The sequence below is a fragment of the Megalobrama amblycephala genome, linkage group LG12, assembly GCF_018812025.1.
Source record: "Megalobrama amblycephala isolate DHTTF-2021 linkage group LG12, ASM1881202v1, whole genome shotgun sequence".
Taxonomy (NCBI): domain Eukaryota; kingdom Metazoa; phylum Chordata; class Actinopteri; order Cypriniformes; family Xenocyprididae; genus Megalobrama; species Megalobrama amblycephala.
The window spans coordinates 5,917,363-5,932,736 of NC_063055.1; the positions used below are offsets into that span (position 1 = coordinate 5,917,363).

A 15,374-nucleotide genomic window follows, 5' to 3' on the forward strand; every position below is an offset into this window, starting at 1 on the left:
GGGCTAGTTTTGAGTAGCAATTAGGCGAGTTTTGTTATGAAAACCCTGTTAACTATGACTGATCTGAAGCAGGGGAGTCTCAAGAGAAGGTTATCCCAGTATATTTTTCTGTTGATATGAAAAATCGGGTAGATTTAGCAATATAGCGGGTGTATATTAAGATGTTATGATGAACTATAAGCCTTTCTCCGCTGACGTTCTGAGTTGTTCAAAGCGTTTCTAAAGATACTGATTTTTAGAAGACAGCTGTCTGAACATGGTTTGTGTAACATTAGCAAGACATTATTAGCTGTTTGATAACAGTCATGCTAAAGGCTAATCATATTAATTACTGTTATGTGTTCAACGTTGTAAAAAACGATACCATTGTGCAGCGTTTGCCTCAGTAAGTTGACCGAGTGGATCTCTGAGCTCGTGCGAGTGAGTGGAGGCGGGGCTAATTAGCATATTCATGGCTCTGCGTATACTAAATGAGGCAAGTGTGTAGAGTAACATTCAAGCTATTTTAAGGCATGAAGAATTTGTTTACACTGCAAAAAAGGTTTAAATATGTACTTTTGGTGATCGAAGATGAGTTTTAAGGGATAAACTAATTGACTACAGGGGAACTTTAAAACAAATCCACTAGATAGCGTGCACGCGCCGAACGCATCTTTCCGCGCTCACAACCAAAGAAGTATACTGTGAAAGTCTTGCAGGCTCAACCATGCGTGATACGGAGCAGAACGTGGAAAACTTAGTTTAGTTCCAACCTTAATCAAACACACCTAATCAAGCTAGTCAAGGTCTTCAGGTAAGTGAGTTCGATCATGGTTTGAGCTAAACTCTGCAGGACAGTGGCCCTCCAGGGCTGGATTTGAGGAACCCTGCCCTATATGGTCTTGTGGACTTAACGGATATGAGCACGTGGCATCCATTGTAAGTCCACAAGACCACAAGTGCGCCATTTGGGATGGGGCCAAAGTTGTGGTGTGGATTCTGCTATTCTTTTAAATTTAGATGCTATTCTTTTAAACTCTTTATCGTTATCGTCCTTGGTGAGAGCGGGCCTTAATACTGTGCTATTATGATGTGTGATGTACTGTAGAGATGTGAGCTTGATAAGTTGGCACTGCAGCAGCGGGTGGTGGAGGGGGTGAGGAGAGGACACGCTGTTTGGATTTTTCTGCTTGGCAACTCGAGCCCCTCCCGCTCTGAATCAAAGCGGAGCGAAGAGGGGAATGCATGCTGTTTGAAGCTCTGCTCGCAAGTCTACGCCGACTCCTGACGGGATCGCACGCACAACTGCCGAGAGCCAGAGCGAGAAATTCTTCCAGGGCAGTGGGGCACTGCATGAAATAATAATCAAAACACTTAGATGAAAAACAGTCTGTGGCTGAGACTGCTGTGGTGCTGACAGAGGCTTTAATCAGAGGAAATTAATATATTCAAACAGTCTCACTGTGGACACAGTCTAAAGTTTCTATTGTGCTAGAGCAGAAGTGTCTACAGCAGTTAGTTCTCAACTTATTTTGCTCATCATGATTCATGACCCAGATTTTATGAAGTTGTGACCAAACACAGTACCAAGAAGATTGTTAATCATCGACAAAAGTGTCCTTAAAATAAGACTTAAAATTAGTAATATTATCTTGAACTGTGTCAGACTAATAATATTCAAAATTATTATGTCTCATAGGCTGAATAGGAAAGTATATTAGCTTCTAATTGTCTCCTTTTATGCTCTCAGCCAATAATGCAGTGCACAACACAAACTGTGGTCAGCACAATCCATGTTTATCCTCGTTTCAAGTGAACTGGCATTTAAAGGGTTAGTTCACCCATAAATGAAAATTCTGTCATTAATTACTCACCCTCATGTCGTTCTAAACCCGTAAGACTTTCATTCATCTTCAGAACACAAATTAAGATATTTTTGATGAAATCTGAGCGATTTCTGTCCCTCCATTGACAGCTATGCAAATGACACTTTGATGCTTCAAAAAGAGAGTGAAAACTAATCCATATGAATTTAATGGTTTAGTCCAAATTTCCTGAAGAGACTCGATCACTTTATGTATTGAACAGATTTAATTTAGGCTTTTATTCACATATAAACATTGATAAGCGAACATAAACAGAAGCTCAACTAAACCTGCTTGACACGCAAGATCAAAACTCTTGCGGAAGCTCGATTGACCCTTCGCCGGGAGTTTGATTGACAGGCGATCTAACCAATCATAACGCCGAATCCACCATTTTGTCCAACAAAGCAGTCAGTGGAGTTAGTAGATTAAATTCGGTGGACTTGAACTTGAAAAATGTTGTGTACTGACATCTTTCTGCGTTTGAAACAACATTCCTATTATGATGTTCATTCATGTTTATTTGATGCTAAATGAACTAGTAGGAAGAGATGATCGGTTCACGAGCTGCTTGAGCTGAAGCACTACAGTGATGTGTCACGACACATTAAAGAGCCACAAAATGGTATTTTTTGTTTAAATTTCTTTAAAATTACAAAATTTGAAATGAGTTTTTATATCAAAAGTAACCTGCTCTATCTTGTCTGTCGACGCGTTGTCAGTGTCCTCTTTGCTCCGCAGAATATTTTTCACTGCGTGAGAACATGATGTGTGGTGTGAGAGCGGCATGGCTTGTCGGACGTAGCAACAGTAGGTGTGTTTAACATCGGCTGCGGCTGGATGCAACCGATCGGCGAGAGTAGCCATGTGCAGGCGGGGAGGAGCTGAAAACGGAGACGTGAAGTCGGACACTTTCTGCTTCTCGTACTAGTGACGCTCACACTGTGTTTGCATACTTTATCACTGCTGAAGTGAAATCAATGCAATATTTGACTAATGCACAGATGTTTCAGAGACATTTTCATTTATGTACTGCTTACAGTGTCTGTTTTTACAAGAATAAAGTTCAACATAAGCATATATTATTTAAATACCAATGTAGTGGCGTCTATGTTTTTTTATCCATTTTATTTTGATAAACATGACACAATACAACATCGCGACTACATGAAAAGAGCTTTAACTGTTATAAAAATACAGATTTTTGAGCATTAGTGGAACTGAAGTTTTCAGAAAAAAACATGAAACACATGTGATCGTTGTCATGCGGTGAATCCGGCCAATCGTGGAACAGCATTGTCGTCATCAGAGCTCGTGCAGCCGCTCATGAGATGCTGCGCTGGCTTGATGCTATACGTCACAGTCACGTGGCGTCGGCGCTGTCTCAAGTCGGACAAAATTTCTTACCGGCATGCACTGCTTCAAGTCCGCCGCTGATCGGTCTGTGCAGCGCTGCATCAAGTTGAACAAGCCTAACAACTAAAGGGGGCGGGTCTTTGCGAACGGTCAAATGTGATGCGTAACGTGAGAATGAACCTCATTGGTTCTAGCACGTCAAGATGTAATATAAGTCTAAGGTGTCCCCTGAATGTGTCTGTGAAGTTTCAGCTCAAAATTGCCCATAGATTTTTTTAAATAAATTTTTTTAACTGCCTATTTTGGGGCATCATTAAATATGCGCGATTATGCTGTGTGGCCCCTTTAAATGCTGATGCTCCCCGCCCACGGAGCTCGCGCTTGCCTTAAACAGTGCCTAAACAAAGTTTACACAGCTAATATAACCCTCAAATGAATCTTTACAAAGTGTTCGTCATGCATGCGTCGGATTATGTGAGTATTGTATACTGTTATATTGTTTACATTTGATTCTGAATGAATTTGAGGCTGTGATCCGTGGCTAACGGCTAATGCTACACTGTTGGAGAGATTTATAAAGAATGAAGTTGTGTTTATGAATTATACAGACTGCAAGTGTTTAATAATGAAAATAGCGACGACTCTTGTCTCTGTGAATACAGTAAGAAACGATGGTAACTTTAACCACATTTAACAGTACATTAGCAACATGCTAACAAAACATTTAGAAAGACAGTTTACAAATATCACTAAAAATATCATGATATCATGGATCATGTCAGTTATTATTGCTCCATCTGCCATTTTTTGCTATTGTTCTTGCTTCCATGTACTGAACTCTTGTTATTTAACTATGCCAAGATAAATTCAATTTTTCATTCGAGGGCACCTTTAACTCTTTATAAACTTTTTGAAGCGTCAAAGTGTCATTTGCGTAGCTGTACCTATATATATCAATCATTATATTTTTAATAATTTTGTACTTATATATATATGGATCAGAGCAGAATTTTTTCTTCCTTTAAAGGTTGAGCATAGTTGCATTCTGTTATTTGCATTTAGCTGTATTTTCCTGTCAGAACAGACCTGTGACTCATTTTTAGATCATTTGAGAATCACTTTGTCTAGTGTATGGACACTCATACTTTGTCATTTATGAACTTGGAAGAATGTATGTTTGTGTTTTGTCGCAGGACAGGCAGTTCATCAAGTGGTTCATGACTTTAAGAGGAAATAGAGGAAGCTTTGCCCAGGGATGTTCACATGACCGTACGCTTGTCTGTCATCCTGTGTGGAGTGGCGTCCTGTTGAGGGCATATTCATCTTCAACACCACAATCCCATGAGACTCCATGAGATCTGGACTCTTTTACACTTGTAGAATAAGTTTTCCAGTTTATGCACATTGTTGAAGTATGTAGGTCAAAGATCCAGAAGTGTAAAATGTGTTTAGGATGTAGTATGCAGTATGTAATTTCTGTGCTACTCGCAGCGCCGAACAGAATTGTAAAAATAACTTGTTTTCACAGTTTCTTCAGCTATGGAAATGAGTTGTGAGTGGTTGCCAGGGTGTTGCTATGCGTTTTAGTCCACCAGGGGGCAAGCTTTGTAAGTAAAATAGCTTAGAAATGTATTAATACACATTGTTATTGTCAAAAGAGCCACTGTTATAACCGTGTCAGCGCGGTAAAATGGTGTAGAATAAGGCATTTTAACATTGAAAGTTCTCTGTATAAGAATAGATGCAGTACCTGTTAAGTAGATCACTGAACTCTTAACAGTGATCATAGTGCTTTGACCACATAGATAAACCCACCACTCTCCCGAGCGTGGAGCTGTGGATTAGTGTAGAGGAGCATTTAGAGTTTGGATCTGCGGGTTTTTTCCCCGGATTACTCCTGGAGAGGTTTTAGAGAAAGAAAGATGGGGAGAGCAGCGAGCCAACTGGCATGAAACTAAAAGAGCAGCGTTAAATATGTCAGAATCAGCTGTTACTCCAAGATCTCACTCCTACGATGCCTGGCCGCTGTGAAGCTATTGTCTTAGACTCCTTAAATCTCCTGCGTTCTTATGAAAACTCACTCAGACATCAAAGAGGTGTGAGTGTATGTGTTTAAATCCGCTAAAAAATGCAGCATGAAAACAACACTTTATATATAGTCTGTTCTTAGGGCTTGGAGTACTACTATATGAATAATTAAAGTCCTTTACACATCATTATGGCTTGGGATTTAGATGTTATAATAAGCAGTTAGTGTCTGCAACGCTCATACGCCTGTTCGTTTCATCCAATGCCAACGCTCAAGAAGTAAAATCCTCTGTCTCTTTCATTGAATGGATGTGCACTAAGTCTTCAGTCTGTGGTTCTGGGATGTGGAGAGTTGATATCATTCTTTGACCGCTGGTCTGTTTTATGTTGGGGTTCTGAATGGGCAGCTGTTGGCTTTAAGGTCACTCCCTTTGGGCAGCATTTGTGGCCTTGGCTAATGGCAAACACCTGTGAAAATCGGGAGGGGGTGGAGAGCATTTATGTCATGATTTGTTAAACAGATGGCAAACATCTCCCTTTGGCTGTCCTGATCACCACAGCTCATTTTGACTGTGCCAGATTTTCTCTCTAACAAATGTATTTGTATAGCACTTTTCACAGTGCACATTTCAAAGTGGCTTTACAGAAATTCATTATATTGATGTTTATAATATCTTAATCTCTTCGTTCCTTTTAGTCACATTTAGTTGGCCGATAATAAAGTTTACATTTTGTGACAAAACAAGCAATCAACATTTTTTTGCTGTATAGTATCAAAGTCCCTTTAAGACAAGTCAGAGAACACTGCCTGTAGTGACGTGATGACTTTACTAATCAACGATTGGCCCTTTCACCTAGAAGGTGGGGCTTATTCGCCATATTGAGTGTTGCACTTTTTCCCATTCATAAGTAATAGGAGTGCACCGTAAAGTCATATAAAGTCTTTGATAGTCAGAGCTGGGTAATAACGGATTACATGTAATCTGGATTACGTAATCAGATTCCAGAAATCAAGTACTTGTAATTAGAGTAAACTACTTTTTAAAATACTCATAATCAGACTACAGTTACTTTTTTATGGATTACATGATTACATATTATTTACACAATGGCAGTAAATTGTTCATAATTCATTGATTCTCCTAATTTTTCATTTTTTTAACGTTTATATTTTTTTCATAATAAACCTGCCGCTTATGATTCTTCGAGTTTTTCCTCGAAGAATCATGAACGAAAATATAGATATGAAATATGGATTAAATATATATATATATATATATATACAGTACAGTCCAAATGTTTGGAACCACTAAGATTTTTAATGTTTTTAAAAGAAGTTTCGTCTGCTCACCAAGGCTACATTTATTTAATTAAAAATACAGTAAAAAAACAGTAATATTGTGAAATATTATTACAATTTAAAATAACTGTTTTCTATTTGAATATATTTCACAAAGTAATTTATTCCTGTGATGGCAAAGCTGAATTTTCAGCATCATTACTCCAGTCTTCAGTGTCACATGATCCTTCAGAAATCATTCTAATATGCTGATCTGCTGCTCAAGAAACATTTAATGTGTACAATTGTACAAAATATTTGTGTACAATATTTTTTTTCAGGATTATTTGATGAATAGAAAGTTCAAAAGAACAGTGTTTATCTGAAATCTAATCTTTTGTAACATTATAAATGTCTTTACTGCCACTTTTGATTGATTTAATGCATCCTTGCTGAATAAAAGTATTCATTTCTTTAATTTCTTTTCAAAAAAATAAAAATAAAAATTCTTACTGACCCCAAACTTTTGAACGGTAGTGTATAATGCTACAGAAGCTTTGTATTTCAGATAAATGCTGTTCTTTTGAACTTTCTATTCATCAAGGAATCCTGAAAAAAAAGTACACAACTGTTTTCAACATTGAAAATAATCATAAATATTTATTGAGCAGCAAATCAGCATATTAGAATGATTTCTGAAGGATCATGTGACACTGAAGACTGGAGTAACGATGCTGAAAATTCAGCTTTGCATCACAGGAATAAATTACTTTGTCAAATATATTTAAATAGTACACAGTTATTTTAAATTGTAATAATATTTCACAATATTACTGTTTTTTACTGTATTTTTAATTAAATAAATGTAGCCTTGGTGAGCAGACGAAACTTCTTTTAAAAACATTAAAAATCTTAGTGGTTCCAAACTTTTGGACTGTACTGTATATGAAATAATAATTATATAATAATAATAACATTAATATATGAAATACAGATTAAATATTTGATGTAGCAGTGATATTGCTGTAAATTTGCACGTTTTTCAATACTTGATTTTGTAATGTTGCTGTTTTCTACATTTACTTAATTTTAAGTGAATATGTTTTAAAATCATAAGATGTGATTTTGTTTTATTCAGTGTTACTATCAGCAAACACTTACAGGTACATTAGTGTTAGTATTTTGAAGTATTAACTGTCCATGGTAAATAGAATATATATTTTTGAAATATATTTTTTCTTTGTATCTGTCAAAATAGTACAAGATTATCCTACTATATATGTGACATCAAATAAGGGTTGGCACAAAAGGTAATCTAAATGTAATCCAAAAGTAGTCCGATTACATTACCAAAAATGTGTAATCTAAGAGATTATATTACTGATTATAATTTTTGTCAATTTTGCAATTCATAAGAAGTCTACCCAGCTCTGTTGATAGTATACTGCTTTACCTGAGTGTATTGTATGTATCTGGGTGAGACTGGATATACTTATATTTTCTTGTTTTTTCAAGATTTGTTAAGAACACTTTAACTATTTCTCTTACTTTAAAGGAATGCTCTGGGTTCAATATATAATGACAACAAAACGTATAACAAAAAATGATTGTTCAATGATTATTTGCAGTCTATAAGGAAAGGCTTTTCAGAGGATTTTAATGCAGAAATCTGCTGCTAGTAATTTTTTCAATGCAAAAGTGTTATTTGAGCTGTAACATTGAGTAAATCATCCTATATCGCTTTATGTGAGTGTACGGTATGTATGCAGATAAAGCTGGATATATTTATAGTTGCAAGTTGGAGATAATTCATTATGAGGTGATATGAGAATCTGTAATGTTTGTTCGTTATAGCCTAGTGATTTTGTATTTTAACATTAATCCCATAGTGCAATGTTTTGCCTCATTGACTTTCATTTTACTGTAAGTGAAAATGCATGCAAATGCTTGATATACACAGTTTTCTAAGAAGTTCTTGTTCTTTAGCCAATAGAGTTTTTTAACAGGCTGTGCATTTGAAATGCATATGCTAATTTGTTAATTTTGTGACTTTTTAAGAGTACACTAGATATAGATTTTTTTTCCCCTCAAAATTATAGACATGGACTAAAAAAATGGATTTCTTATGGTCTTTAAGAGTGTGTACTGTATGTTGCATTAGTTTCACATTAGCTTTAGAATTCCAGACTGTAAACTGGCATGTTGATTTGAGCTTTCGGTAATGGTTAATTGGATAAGCGCAAGCCAGGAGCCGTGACACTGCAGACACCGGTGCAGTATTGTCAGTCTCATTAGGAGGAGACGGTTGTTCTGTCCTGTGGAGTGATTGATGAAGAGGCAGAGGGGTCTGGTCCCAGCAGGGTTTCTAACTCTCTCTCTCTCCTTCACCGGGACTCGTTGTGAGAATGTTCTTGCGGAGAATTCCAGGAAGGGCAGGAGATGCACTTTGTTCTGATCCCCAGCTGAACTTCCCTTCATTGAAATCCTCACACTCAAATTAAACTGCAGCACTGATGGAAATCCCAGGCGACGAGGCTCTCCTGTACAGCAGAAGAGCTGCTCTCGCTAACCACACTGACCATTACAACCCAAGCCATCTGTAATCGCTTCATGTCTAATTATATGGTCGGACTAAGTCAAGTATAATAAAGTAACTGGATGAGATCAAAATGTCTGGATTAAAGGCAGAAAACTTGCTCACAAAATCCTTTTATGAAATGTTAACTATGGATCACTGATATCAGGGTGTTCTCAAATGACAAATTTGATATGAATTATATTGCGTATAATGTTTACATTTACTCATGCATTATTTAATGTGGTGATGCTGGGCATTTGTCACTTACTTGTGAAAATCACAGTTCAGGAACATTAACAGCAAACCGTGGCTTTTTTCTATATGTAACAAGGTCCTTTTTAACAAATGGTGCTTGTATTCAATGCATTTTTTTTATACAATGAGAAATATTCATTAAAAAGTATAAGAAAACTAAGATATAATATACTAGTGCCAAAGTACAAAAATATAACTTTTTAAAATAATTAATTAAAATAAAATCAAAGCAAAAGAGTGCTATGCATATTGAAGTTGTCACATTGTCAAATCTCTATTTCGGGAAATTCCCTTAAATCAATTGTTGCTCTAAAAAATTTTTCTATTTCTTCAACATATAACATGATTCTGTATTATTTACGTATTTGTTGCATTTTCAGTGTAATATGAGCCCTGGGCAACTGAAAAGATCAAACTGTTGTTTCATGTAGATGACATCCTTTACATGTGAATAGAAATCCTGTCTTAAAGCCAATTGGTTTGCAAATGAAGGCACAGCTCTGTCCCTCAGGGAAACTGAAGGTAGCCGAAACATAGTCTCAGTTTTCACCACCTAGATTACCATGAGGCTGCTGTTCTACTTTCTTTTAGACGTCTTGGAAACCTCAAGAGTCATGAGTAATTTAAACACACATTCAATGGAAAGCACAACAGCTGTGTTGGAGACATTTAATATGAAATTGGGTGTGAAAAGGTATTTACAGATATACATAATTACAGAAATGTTTTATTATTTATTTGATATAATATTTTTTATTATTAAAAATGAATTATTGAACAATATGAAGAAACAGTGTTTTATAAGTTTAATGTTTGCTAAAACCTGGCCACAAATCCAATATCACAATGATTTAGGCTATTTTTAATTAATACATTTTAATAAAAACATTATGAACAGTATGAGTTTCTTTGTTCTGTGGAACTTAAAAGAAGATATTTTGAAGAATATGGGTAACCAAACAGTTTCTGGTCCCCATTGACTTACATAGTTTTTTTTTTTTTTTTAATATGGAAGTCAATGGGGACCAGCAACTGTTTGGTCACATACATTCTTCAAAATAACTATTGTGTTCAACAGAAGAAAGAAACTCATACAGGTTAGAACAACTTGAGGGTGAATAATTAATTTATGACAATTTTTTTATTTTTTGGGTGAACTATCCCTTTAAGAGACGAGAAACGGCGATGCATTTAAAGAAAAAAAAATTAAACCTCAAGTTTAAATCTCCTCACGTGAATTTACAACTATGCTGAAGTCTTACCTCATAAATATTAATTTTAGTATTCAGCTGTTGCTTGGTAACTCTCCTGGAGCGTCGTGTTACGTAATCTTATTAAATATTCATAATTCCAGCCAATGATTCGCTATTTGGCCCCGCAGACTAGAGCCCTCCTACCAACTTCTGCCTTTCAGCCAATCAGGTCGGCCTACCTGGCGTACGTCACGTTACTCTAATTAATATTCATAAGCCGAGCCTTTAACACTTACCCCTGTGCGTGCGTTTGGTTCGGTCCGCGGGAGTGCGCTGAGTTCAGAGCGAAAATCTGCGCTGAATCTGTATGGCTCAGCATTGGACTAATGGCTTATCCTTCACACACAACTTTTCCGTTTTAACTTCATCAGTGAAATGATTTCATCACTGACAGCTGCTTGTTTTGGCGTGTTGCACCTCGAAATTGAGCAAACCAGTTGCCGGTGGCTTTACCTGCTCTGATAAGGATAACTTACAGACAACTGCTGCATGATACACTGTAACCAGACTGACTTCCCTTTAAACTCACACAGAAGAGCAGATCAGGACTAAACATTTAATGTTACAGGTAAGATTTTTAATATAACATCTCTAAGTAAGCCTAGGCGTATTAGAAAAGTATTAAATGCATGACACCAAACCAGTATTTTGAACATGGTAGTACTATGGTAAATATATATAGTGCCATGCAGTACGTTTTTGTAAGGGGACTAGAGAGCAACATAAATATAATATCATGTCATTATGACTTCCATCATAATAACAGCTTGTTGTGATCTTTGTTTTCTTTAATGTATAATTTTGTGGTGTAGTTAAACACAGCCTGTAATTGTATTTGGCAGCATTGTTGTATTTTGCACTTCTTGAAGTGATTTCTGCAGCTGCTTCTCTTTTAAATAGTCACTTTTCGCAAAGCATGATATAGAGATATGATCTATATGTTACAAAGTTTAATGACAGCCCTCTGTTTGCATGGGCATGAGCTCCGGATACATCTGTACAAGACCATTATGAAGCAGAAAATCCAGCCCTTCAGGGAAGAGGATGTGATGACAGGATTATTATTTAATTTATCAGGTGCTCGGCCCGATGTGTTGTGTCTGTTGGACTAGCTGGATGGTCGGCCAGCAGCACTAACAAGACCTTATGGGACTTGGTCTTCACACTAGCCATTTTGAGTGGTAGAAATTTGCTCGTCGTTTTCAAGGTGGTGATTTTTACACAGAAAGCCGTTGTATGGTTTGGTTCGCAGTGAACCTCATTGAAGATTTATCCTAAAAATGATGGAACTGTTAGACTTTATGCTGTCAATCTTTTGCGAATATTGATCAGCTGACGTAATCTTATCAATGAGCTTATTTGTGGCTGTCTTCTTTCCTTTTTTTTTGCAAGAATATTGATTTTTTTCACTGAGCAACTGTCATTGCAGCCATATGATGTTTAATCATTTGTGTTTTAGCTAGCTGACAAGAAATCTTGCTCTTTGAAACTGTGTCTGTGAGCCGTCACTCCAGGCAAAAAAAAAAAAAAATCTGCCAGTGAAGTCTGAGTTGACTTGCCTGGAGTGTCACTTGGAGAAGTTTGTTGTTGCTTTGTGCTGAAGGAGATTATTGAAGTGTTTGAAGAGCTACCTAGAAACCAGTCCCCGTCTGTGGCACATCCCCACGCTCAACACACACACACACACTCAAACAAACACACTGATAACCTCTTGAGTCCAGGAAGAGTCAGTTCATTAAAAACAAGACCCAAACAAACCTTGATTTAATGCATTAAGTCTTTATAATCAATCAGGTTAATGAATGTACGTACAACATAACCTTGCTCCACTGTGTCGCCACTTTATTTAACTTCCTGCTCACTTCCTCATTTTAAGCAAATGTTGTTCTGCTAAATCTGTGATATATTTATAATTTTTGTGTCCAAAATTTGCTAAAAATGAAAGATTTTAATCTGACAATGAGCCCATAACCTACAAACCCAAACTGACCAAATTGTTGCTGGATTAATTGTGTATATATTTTTTTATTAGCAGTGTTATCCTCACGATTACTATTCTATACTTAGAGTTAGATATATGAATAAACCCTATGATTTAAATAAAATATGTATAAAAAATGTGTATATTTTGAGTAAAGATAGGTGTCTTATATGCATATCATTTACTTTTAATGTTAAATTGTGTTTTATCAGTATATTTTATTACATATTTGATATTTTGGCTTTGTCAGATATTTTTGTATGAAGACCATATGTATAAATTATATTTAAATATTATTATTATTCCACATCCCTTAATCCTACCCAATACCTAAACTTAACAACTACCTTACTAACCAATAATAAGCAGTAATGAGGAGTTTACTGAGGCAAAAGTTGTAGTTAAAGGGTTAGTTCACTCAAAAATGAAAATAATGTCATTTATCACTCACCCTCATGCCGTTCCACATCTGTAAGACCTTCATTAATCTTCAGAACACAAATTAAGATATTTTTGATTAAATCCGATGGCTTAGTGAGGCCTGCATTGACAGCAATGTCATTGAAAATCTCAAGATCCATAAAGGTACTAAAAACATATTTAAAACAGTTCATGTGAGTTCAGTGGTTCTATCTTAATATTATAAAGCAACGAGAATACTTTTTGTGTGCCAAAATCCCCCCAAAATAACGACTTTTCAACAATATAGTGATGGGCGATTTCAAAACACTGCTTTGGAGCTTTACGAATCGGATCAGTGACTCTGATCTCCTATCAAACGGCTAAACTGCTGAAATCACATGACTTTGGCACTCCGAATCATTGATTCGATTCGTAAAGCTCCAAAGCAAAAAATATTTTTGTTGCTTTATAATGTTAAGACAGAACCACTGAACTCACATGAACTGTTTCAAATATGTTTTTAGTAGAAGATGAATGAAGGTCTTATGGGTGTGGAACGACATGAGGGTGAGTAATAAATGACAATATTTTCATTTTTGGGTGAACTAACCCTTTAATAGTGAGATCTGGACCTTAAAGGTGTTGTAGAACGTGTTTTCAAAAGATGTAATATAAGTCTAAGGTGTCCCCTGAATGTGTCTGTGAAGTTTCAGCTCAAAATACCCCATAGATTTTTTTTATTCATTTTTTTAACTGCCTATTTTGGGGCATCATTAACTATGTGCTGATTCAGGCTGTGCGGCCCCTTTAAATCTCGTGCTCCCCGCCCCCGGAGCTCGAGCTTGCCTTAAACAGCATAAACAAAGTTCACACAACTAATATAACCCTCAAAATGGATCTTTACCAAGTGTTCGTCATGCAGCATGTCTAATTGCATTAGTACAGTGTTTATTTGGATGTTTACATTTGATTCTGAATGAGTTTGATGGTGCTCTGTGGCTAAAGCTAACATTACACACTGTTGGAGAGATTTATAAAGAATGAAGTTGTGTTTATGAATTATACAGACTGCAAGTGTTTAAAAATGAAAATAGCGATGACTCTTGTCTCCGTGAATACAGTAAGAAACGATGGTAACTTTAACCACATGTAACAGTACATTAGCAACATGCTAACAAAACATTTATAAAGACAATTTACAAATATCACTAAAAATATCATGATATCATGGATCATGTCAGTTATTATCGCTCCATCTGCCATTTTTCGCTGTTGTCCTTGCTTGCTTACATAGTCTGATGATTCAGCTGTGCACAGATCCAGATGTCCTGCCCTTGTCTAATGCCTTGAACATGAGCTGGCATATGCAAATATTGGGGTCATACATATTATTGATCCCGACTGTTACGTAACAGTCGGTGTTATGTTGAGATTCGCCTGTTCTTCGGAGGTCTTTTAAACAAGAGGAAACAGTGGTGTTTGAGACTCACTGTATGTCATTTCCATGTACTGAACTCTTGTAAACTAATGTGTGACCATAACTTTTATAAATATATATATATTATATATATAATTTTATATATTACATAACTTGTCTCGCACCATTTAAGGGAACTGACATGAATGATTTTTGCTAATAACTAGAATGAGAACACATTGGAAACCACATAGCACCACCCTGGTAACCTAACAAGTCAAGTCACATTTTTCATAAAGCACTTTATACAATACAGATCTGAGAGTGTAACAATCAGTGATGGAAAAAATCAGACAAATTCAAATTCTTCTGCATGTGAAGCAGCTCTAAAAAGACAATAGTGTCATTATTATTCAGCTCAAGTCAGTTCAATAACTGTTGATGTTGCAAAATTTGTCAATTATTAAATGAAGTTGATTCAGCTATAAAGGCCCTGAATATAATCATAGCGAAGTTCTTTGTAGTTCTTCGTTTAGGGGTAAAAAGAAGTTGGAAACTCCAAGCGAACTTCTTTTTGGCCTGATTTTGTTCAAAATGACGTCACATCAGTATATCAGGGGCTTAAAGCAGCTCTGCAGAAGACGGTAGTGTCATCATCCAGCTCAATTCAGAACAAGTTTTGTTCTCACCCGATAATGTCAGTCAAATCAATAATATTACTGAATATAAAGTGTCTTTTAAACTCCAACTAAGCAAGCCAAAGTATTGATGTAGTTGTATGAAGTTGTTGTTGATGCGCAGTATTATCCTCATTATGTTCAACACAGCTTGCCATCAGCACAGAAGCAGCTGTGAGAGCCCCACCTCTGCCCGGTTTATGGGGTCAGTATCAGGATGCCAAGACAACAGCGTTGGACTGTGGCTCCATACCTCCCATAATCAGCTGCCCACAAGATCGCCAGAAAATGTGACAAACATGGT

General features: G+C 36.3%; 1 protein-coding gene across 3 annotated transcripts in view; it reads left to right on the plus strand.

Moving 5' to 3' along the window:
* Positions 1 to 15,374, plus strand: part of ccdc120a (coiled-coil domain containing 120a) — a 60,696-nt gene that overhangs the window by 14,663 nt on the left and 30,659 nt on the right. For 2 of the 3 annotated variants that reach the window (XR_007187447.1, XM_048209781.1), the window contains exon 1: positions 10,845 to 11,161. The exons of the other annotated variant lie outside the window; for it this stretch is intronic. The gene's annotated coding sequence lies outside the window, so the exon portion shown is untranslated. Of the gene's footprint in view, positions 1 to 10,844; positions 11,162 to 15,374 lie in introns of those variants that run through there. 3 annotated transcript variants of the gene reach the window in all.